The 9432-nt window shown below is 35.1% G+C and overlaps 1 long non-coding RNA gene across 1 annotated transcript; it reads left to right on the forward strand.

Moving 5' to 3' along the window:
* Positions 1-2550: 2550 nt before the first annotated feature.
* On the forward strand, positions 2551-9432 carry LOC129769385 (uncharacterized). The gene is made up of 2 exons (XR_008741865.1): positions 2551-3307; positions 9264-9432. It is a non-coding gene; the product is annotated as an uncharacterized LOC129769385 (long non-coding RNA).

The raw sequence follows: 9432 nt of genomic DNA on the forward strand, positions 1-9432 counted from the left end.
GAGATCAAAGGATTTGATCAAATATCGTGGTGGCTGCTCGAAAATTGAAACTAATGATAGTATGCAATCTAGTTTCAAAAAAACTATGTATAAGCATCATCAAACACACGAATGACTTGCAAATGTAAATGTAGTATTTATAGTAAATAAATGAGTATTTTTTTAGTGCTAGTGTTTTTTAGTTTTTTTTTCTCTATAACGAATATATTCGATGGTACAGATTTTCGGTGCAGATTATTGTAAAAAAATTACAGATGAGAAATATTTTTGATCCCTATGGAAATTTTTCGAGACCTGTTCATAAGCTGATTAAACTACAAAATATGTCCGAACGTTGACGCAAAGGATCATCGGAGAGGAACTAGGACCTCAACTCTACACCCAAAATTTATTTTTAGCGCATGTTTTGGCATCCCGATTTATCACAATGAATGAGCTCAAAAATAGAAGAAAATGAGCTACTCTCCCATATTGACATAGCATTAGTATAATATATATGATATAGCAATATAAGAGGAATAAAAAATGGTTGGGTCATATCTATGATATAACCGCAAGGTTGACGTGGGACTACCTTAGCTTAGCAATCATCTGTTAGTATTGATTTAATTTTTGATTGAAAGAAACAATTTCCGAATTCAATTTATTTGCTTTGTGAGTAAAAAGATTGTATAACGCCATGTGAGTATGTTCTTCTTTACGAGTAAATTTAATGACAGTCCTTTTACGTTTGGTATGATGACATCTTGGTTTTGAAGTCTGTGTTAGACAAACACATTTCAGTCGGAACAAAATTGCAAAATTGTTAGACAAACACATTTCAGTCCAGAATAGCCAACCCTCCTGCACGGGCAAGCATGCTAGACATATCTCTATGCTCTTCTTCGTTATCCCTGGATTGCATGTGGAAGGTAATCCAAGATCCCCACGGTAGTGATCACCTACCAATAATTTTATCGATCGCTAATGAATCAAGCTCTCGTGAGTCAGTCAATATTTCGTATGACCTCACGAAGAATATTGACTGGAGAACATTTGCGGAAATAATATCTGAAGCAATTGTTTCAATGCATGAACTTCCGCCACTCGAAGAGTATAACTTTATATCGAGTTTGATTTACGAAAACGCACTTCAAGCTCAAAAGAAACGTGTACCGGCTACCACTTTCCGACGTCGTCCTCCATCACTTTGGTGGGACAAGGAGTGTTCAAAGGTCTACCTTGAAAAATCATCCGCTTTAAAAAAATTCAGGAAAACTGGATTAGTGGAATGGTTTCTAAAGTACCAAGCTCTAGAAGCCAATCTAAAAGGTTTGATTAAAGCAAAAAAGCGTGGATATTGGCGGAAGTTCGTCAATGGTTTGTCAAGGGAGACCGCTATGAGCACTCTTTGGAATACGGCTAGGAAAATGCGTGGCTGGAACCATACAAACGAAAGTGAGGAATACTCTGACCGTTGGATTTTTAACTTTGCAAGGAAGGTTTGCCCCGACACCGTTCCTGCACAAATCGTCGTACGCGACATTCCACTTCAAAGCGATTATGAGAATTTTTCGATGGTGGAATTCTCAATTGCCCTTATCTCATGTAACAATTCAGCTCCGGGGTCGGACAAGATTAAATTCAACTTGTTGAAGAATCTTCCCGACTTGGCAAAACAGCGTTTGCTGAACTTGTTCAACAAGTTTCTGGAGCTGAATATTGTCCCGCATGACTGGAGACAAGTGAGAGTGATAGCCATACGGAAACCCAACGCCGGCTTGCGATCACAACTCGTATAGGCCGATTGCAATGTTATCCTGTATTCGTAAATTGTTAGAGAAAATGATTCTACTTCGTTTGGACAAGTGAGTCGAAACGAACAATTTGCTGTCAAATACGCAGTTTGGCTTCCGCCGAGGTAAAGGGACAAATGATTGTCTCGCGCTGCTATCTTCTGAAATCCAAATCGCATTTGCTCGCAAAGAACAAATGGCTTCCGTTTTTCTCGATATCAAAGGGGCATTTGATTCAGTTTCCATGGAAATTCTCTCAGAGAAGCTTCATAATCGTGGACTTTCACCAATTCTTAACAATTTCAAGATACCCTGAACAATCTGTTCACGTGGGCCCTCAAGCTGGGTATCGAATTCTCTACGGAGAAAACTGAAATGGTCGTTTTTTCTAGGAAGCACGAACCCGCCCTATTCCAGCTTCACCTATCCGGCAAAACGATCCAACACTCTATGTTTTTCAAATACCTGGGTGTATATTTTGATTCTAAGTGTACCTGGGGGAGACACATTGCGTATTTGAAACAGAAATGCCAGCAAAGAATCAATTTTCTCCAAACAATTACCGGAACATGGTGGGGTGCCCATCCAGGAGACCTCATTCAGTTGTACAAAACAACGATATTATCAGTGTTAGAATATGGCAGTTTTTACTTCCGATCAGCTGCCAGGATTCATATTCTCAAGCTGGAGAGAATACAATATCGTTGCTTGCGTATAGCCATGGGGTGTTTGCATTCGACACAAGTTAGCACAGTTAGCACAAATCGAGACCGCATAGCCGATAAGCGGAATATAAACATCCGAATCACCATCCAGCTGCATCATCATCAACAATCACAACTTATCGGACCACCCGGAGACCAAGAATAAACAATCAACCGTTCACAAGAATCGATATCAGCATCGCGCTGATGCCATGAATAAACATTCCCACATTCAAGATGTTGTAAACACAAATCATTGATATATATAAGCAGGGACAATGAATGTAAGGATAGAGTTAAATTTGAATAGTGAATAGATGCACATCGTGTGCTCGAAAAGAAGAAATTGTTTTTTTTAAGTAAAGTTTAGTGTTTAAGATTAACTGGCGCCCGAATAGGGACCTTGCCAAGTGAAAGTAGTGCCAAGGAAGTGAGACAAGTGAAGTGATAGGGTGAACGATAGAGTTACCACCCACACTATCCGAAAAAAATATCCGAACGCACGAAGCCTCTCTGGACCGCAGGACCTCTGCAGCCGTGTGGAAGAGCCCCTCAGTAGCCACAACAGTTAGGAGCTCGCTTGTGGACCGAACAGGAATTTGCCGCCACACTGGGAAGGAAGGAAGACACTTCAAGGATCCCGACCAACCAGTCTCGCTGAACCCGCCAGCGGTTGGATAAATCAAAAGGTGATAATAGGACATCGAGACAAAAGTACTGGACACGCGCACCGAAGCTTTTCGAGACGTCACTGAAAGAGGATTGACATCCGAAAGTACGTTGTTCCGCAGTCTTGTGGTGTTCCCACAAGATGTTCAGGATTTACATGTAAGTACTAAAAACAAAAACAGAAATATCACAAAGTGAAATAAAGTGAATAATTTAACAAAGATTCAAATACAAGTAGTGCAAATAATTGTATAATTCCAAAATATAGTGTGACAATTAATTAATTAAATAAAATAACAAAACAATTAATTTCAGAAAAAAATAAAGGTAATTTCCAAAATATTCATTGAAAATAATCATATTATAAAAAAAAATATATATATATACTAATTCTTTTTCAGGTAAGGTTAAAATTTTTTGATAATTTTCCAACAATATTTTTAGGATAAAACTTTTTGTGAAACAAATATTTTTAAAACAAACATTTATTTTTATTTTATCAACATTTTTTAACATTCAATAATTTTTTTAAACTGGATAACCTGCTAGAAGCATTTAATCAATTAAGAATAAATAATATGGAACAATTCGACGTTAACCAACTACTGAGCAGGATTACCGCTCTGGAAGCCGCTTCCGCTCCACAAAATATTCCTGATTACAGTGATCCACCCCTATTTTTCACAAAACAAGACGGTTCTCCCGTAAACCCAGATACTTTTGAGAAAATTCCCGATTTAGTCAAAGACTTGCCAATATTCACAGGCGATCCAAGTGAATTAAATAACTGGATCAGTGATGTTGACAGTCTAATCCAATTATATAATACTACTGCAAACCATAGTGTTGAATTGCAAAATAAATTCCACATGGTATGCAAAACTATCAGACGGAAAATTAGAGGAGAAGCAAATGACGCTTTAGTCGCTTCTAACATTGGTATCAACTGGACGATGATCAAGAAAACACTTGTCATTTATTATGGTGAAAAGCGTGATCTTGAAACACTCGATTATCAATTAATGACCGTACAACAAAGAGGAAACTCTTTAGAAATTTATTACGACGAAGTAAACAGATTGCTATCACTAATAGCAAATCAAATCAAAACAGATCACAGATTTAGTCACCCAGAAGCTTCAAAAGCTTTAATAGAATCTTACAATAAAAAGGCAATAGATGCATTCATAAGAGGGCTTGATGGAGACATTTATAAATTCATCCGAAATTATGAACCAACTTCTTTAGCAAGTGCATACAGTTATTGTATCGCATTCCAAAACGTAGAATGCAGAAAAATGCTAACTAAACCAAAACATTTTGAACATACAGCAGCACCCAGAAATTTAATTCCAATTAATCCTCTAAAATTACCACCACGTATGTTAAAACCAAATCCCATTCAAAATTTCAGAAATCACAATTTCAAACCCCAGCCCTTTATTAATAACAACAATAATTTTAGGCCCCCATTTCAATGGAATGCTCCAAAACCAAATTTCCAACAATTTCCGCAACATTCCTTTCAACCAAAACCACAATTACCTCCCAGAAATCCTTTCCGACAACCTCCACCAGAACCTATGGAAGTAGACCCATCCATTAGGACTAGACAAATAAATTACGGCAATAGACCTCAAAATACAACTCAGGTAAACCCAATGAAGAGACCAAGACTCTTCAACATTAAAACCGGCCAATATGAAGATCCCCAAAATTTCGTTGAAATTAATCCCAATGATCACGATTATCCATGCATAGATAACGAATATAATGAAGAGGAACAAACCGAAGAATCATCTCAATATGAACGATATATGAAAACAATTGACACACAAGAACGGGAAACACCTGAAGAAGAAGACATAGAAAAAGCAGAACTAAATTTTTTAGATTAAAATCTGCCCTACCATACTTTCTTTATTTTGGTAAGGCAAAAGAACCACTAAAAATTCTAATTGACACAGGATCAAACAAAAATTTCATTCACCCTCGATACGCAAGTATCAGCCACAAAATAAAAAAACCTTTTTATGTATCTTCAGTAGGCGGAGATATAAAAATTAATAAATATTCCAGCGGAAAATTATTCAAACCATATTCTAATGTTTTGATTAAATTCTTTCATTTAAATGAATTAAAATCTTTTGATGCAATCATAGGACACGACACATTAAAAGAATTGAAAGCAGTAATAGATACTTCAAATGAAAAATTAATTTTAGAAAACAAATTCATTATTCCTCTACTCCAATACAAACTACAGGAAATCAACAAAATAAATATTCGAGATGATCACCTAGACAAGCAACAAAAAGACAGACTCGGAAAAGTTTTAAAAGATTTTCAAGATTTATTTCAACCTCCGGATGAAAAATTACCATTTACTACAAAGGTCAAAGCCGATATCAGAACTACTGACGAAAATGCAGTCTATAGCAAAACTTATCCTTATCCTCAAGCTTTAAAATCTGAAGTTAATAAACAATTAGAAAAACTTTTACATGATGGAATTATTAGACCATCACGATCCCCTTACAACTCACCAGTTTGGATAGTACCAAAGAAACAGGATGCTTCTAAAGAAAAGAAATACAGAATGGTTATAGATTACCGAAAATTAAATTCAAAAACAATTAGTGACAGATATCCAATTCCGGATACATCCACAGTCCTATCTAACTTAGGAGAAAACAAATTTTTTACCACATTGGATTTGGCATCAGGATTTCATCAAATCCCAATGTCTGAAAAAGATATAGAAAAAACAGCTTTTTCAGTTAATAATGGAAAATATGAATTCATTCGTTTACCCTTTGGCTTAAAGAATGCACCAGCAATCTTCCAAAGAGTAATGGATGACGTTTTAAGAGAACACTTAGGAAAAATATGTCATGTCTATATAGATGACATCATAATATTCGGTAAAACACTTGATGAACATTTGAAAAATTTAAGAACAATTTTGGAAACATTAAGAGAAGCTAATTTCAAAATTCAACCTGACAAATCAGAATTTTTAAGGACCGAAGTCGAATTTCTTGGCTTTATTGTTTCAAAAGAAGGTCTAAAACCAAACGATAAGAAGGTTGAATGTATTCGTAAATACCCTGAACCAAAAACTCTGAAAGATTTACGCGCATTTCTAGGACTGTCTGGATATTATAGACGTTTTGTAAGAGATTATGCTAAAATCGCAAAACCCCTTACAAAACTTTTAAGAGGGGAGGATGGCCATCGCCAAATTCTGAAAAATCAGTCAAAAAACACAATCATCAATCTAGATGATGATGCACGAAATTCATTTAATACTCTTAAAGAAATTTTATCTTCTAAAGACGTTTTAACATTTCCAGATTTTGAAAAAACCTTCATTCTCACCACAGACGCATCAGATAAAGCAATAGGAGCAGTGTTATCACAGCAATTCCAGGACGGCGAACGACCAATAACATTTATTTCTCGAACTCTTTCCAGGACCGAAGAAAACTACGCAACAAACGAAAAAGAGATGCTTGGAGTCGTATGGGCTCTTCACAACTTAAGGAATTTTATCTACGGAGCAAAACTAAAAATTTACACAGATCATCTCCCACTCACATTCACATTATCACCCAAAAACAATAATGCAAAGCTAAAACGATGGAAAGCTTTCCTTGAGGAACATGATTATGAAATGTTCTATAAACCAGGGAAATCCAACGTAGTAGCTGACGCACTTTCACGCATCCAAATAAATTCATTAACCCCTACTCAACATTCGGCAGAAGAAGATGACAGTTCCTATATACCCTCAACTGAGGCTCCCATTAACGTTTTTCGGAACCAATTAATTTTTCAGATTGGGCCTAATTCATCCTATGAATTTAATGTTCTTTTTGAAAAATACAACAGACACACTTTTGTTGAACCAAATTTTGATATAAACTTTCTAAAAGACAAACTACAACAATTTCTCAACCCAGGAATATTGAACGGAATTATGACAGATGAACGAACCATGGGAATTATACAAGAAATTTATAAAACAAACTATAATTCAAAAATTTTGAAAGTGAGATTTTCGCAAACAAAAGTAGAAGATATTCAAGATGAAGAACAACAGTTAGAAACAATCAAGGATGTGCATAATTTCGCTCATCGGAATGCAAAGGAAAACTCACTTCAACTCATAAAGAAATACTTTTTCCCAGGAATACATAAACTTTTCCAGAAATATATAAGAACTTGTGAAATTTGCAAAATGGAAAAATATGAACGACAACCTCAGAAATTTATCCCCGTAAGAACTCCAATCCCTAATTATCCTGGCGAGATCATACATCTCGATATATTTTGTTACAATGCCAATTTCCTTTTTATATCCTCACTTGACAAATTTTCAAAATATCTCAAAATGAAACCAATTAAGTCAAAGGCCATTTCTGATGTAAAGAATGTTCTTTTGGAATTATTATATGATTGGGACTTGCCCGCATTAATTGTAATAGATAATGAAAGTTCTTTTATATCAAATGTCGTAGAACAAAACATTATAAATTTAGGTGTCAAAATCTTCAAAACTCCTGTTAATCATTCTGAAACCAATGGCCAAGTAGAAAGATGTCACTCTACAATACGAGAAATAGCTAGATGTGTTAAAGCATTAAATCCAGATATGCCAATTACTACTCTCATTCAAGAAGCAACTCATAAATACAATAACACAATACATTCATTTATTAACAAAACACCAAAAAATATTTATATAGGAGAAAGTAGAGATAATGCGTCCTATGAAGAAATAGCAAGAAGTCGAGACAAAAATAATGAAAAAATATTAAAATTATACAAAAACAAAGAAGAAAAAATTATTCCAAAAGCTTATCAAACATACGAACCCAATAGCTATGCATATGAAAAAACAAATACTCACAATAAACGTAAGAGTCGATACAACATTATAAAAATAAAAGAAGATCACAATACATACATTATAGATTCCAATAATCGAAAAATCCATAAATGTAATTTACGAAAGAATACAAGCGAATAAAAACATTTTTCGTTTCTTTACAGACTCGCCCTCTGCGCGTCTCAAGTACTGGCAGGAATTCAAATACACGACCTTACAAATAACCCACTCGCAATTGTACCACTAGGAAAAGCAAAAATAAAAATAGGACACATACGCATTGTACATCCTATTGATTTAATTCAAATTGGCAATACAATTTTCAATGTTAATAGTGACATACAGAATAATCCTTCAAATAATCCATTGTATGAATTAATCCAAATCAAAAATTATAAGTTATATGAAACATTTATGAAAATCAAACCATTTGTAAACAGAAGAAAAAGGTGGGATACAATCGGAACAGTTTGGAAATGGATCGCCGGCAGCCCAGATGCAGAAGATCTCCGAATCATCAATCACTCCATGAACGCCCTGATAACCATGAACAACAAGCAGTTATTCATCAACGAAGCTATCGACAAACGAATCCAAGAAATAACAGACATAACCAATCAAGTACTAAAGATCGAGAATGAAAGAACAAAAAACCATTCCCTCGAAATTAATCAATTGATAATTCTCTCCAACATAGACTCATTACAAAATCAGGTAGAAACATTAGAAGAAGCAATTCTAATGGCCAAACACGGAATCCCTAGTAGCAAACTACTATCGATAAAAGATTTTACAAAAATTGCAACCTTTCTACAAAACCACGATATTCACATAACTTCCTTCGAAGAATTATTAACACAAGCCAAAGCACAAGTAATGCTGAATAATACGCACATTATCTATATGCTAAAGATCGTTTTTAATACAATTCAGCCAATGCAATCTTCATATCAACGGCGAACAATATTCCAATTATGAAACAACTATTCCTGCAAAAACATATGATCCTACCACTGGACTTCGTGTTAACGAAATTCATATCATAGACGCACCACCTGTGGAATACCTTCAGAATTTAACCCTTGAACATCGCGAAAAATTGGAACTATTAAACCTGCAAAATCATTCCTTGAGTTGGAAACTCAATATCTTTGGATCATTTGGACTATCAACAATAATTCTAATCGCAAGCACATTTGCAATTCTTCGATTCCTTTCCAGACGTAAACAAAAGGCCAACATAACAGTCCACTTCGACAAAAACGCTGAGACCATCCTAATAAATGAGCCACCAAAAACAACGGAAATTAAACCTGACACCAACAACACAGAGGAATTATCAGACGAAAGAAAAAAACAACTTCAAGCATTCTTTGATGCACCAACACCA

The sequence above is a fragment of the Toxorhynchites rutilus genome, chromosome 2 (assembly GCF_029784135.1).
Source record: "Toxorhynchites rutilus septentrionalis strain SRP chromosome 2, ASM2978413v1, whole genome shotgun sequence".
NCBI lineage: Eukaryota > Metazoa > Arthropoda > Insecta > Diptera > Culicidae > Toxorhynchites > Toxorhynchites rutilus.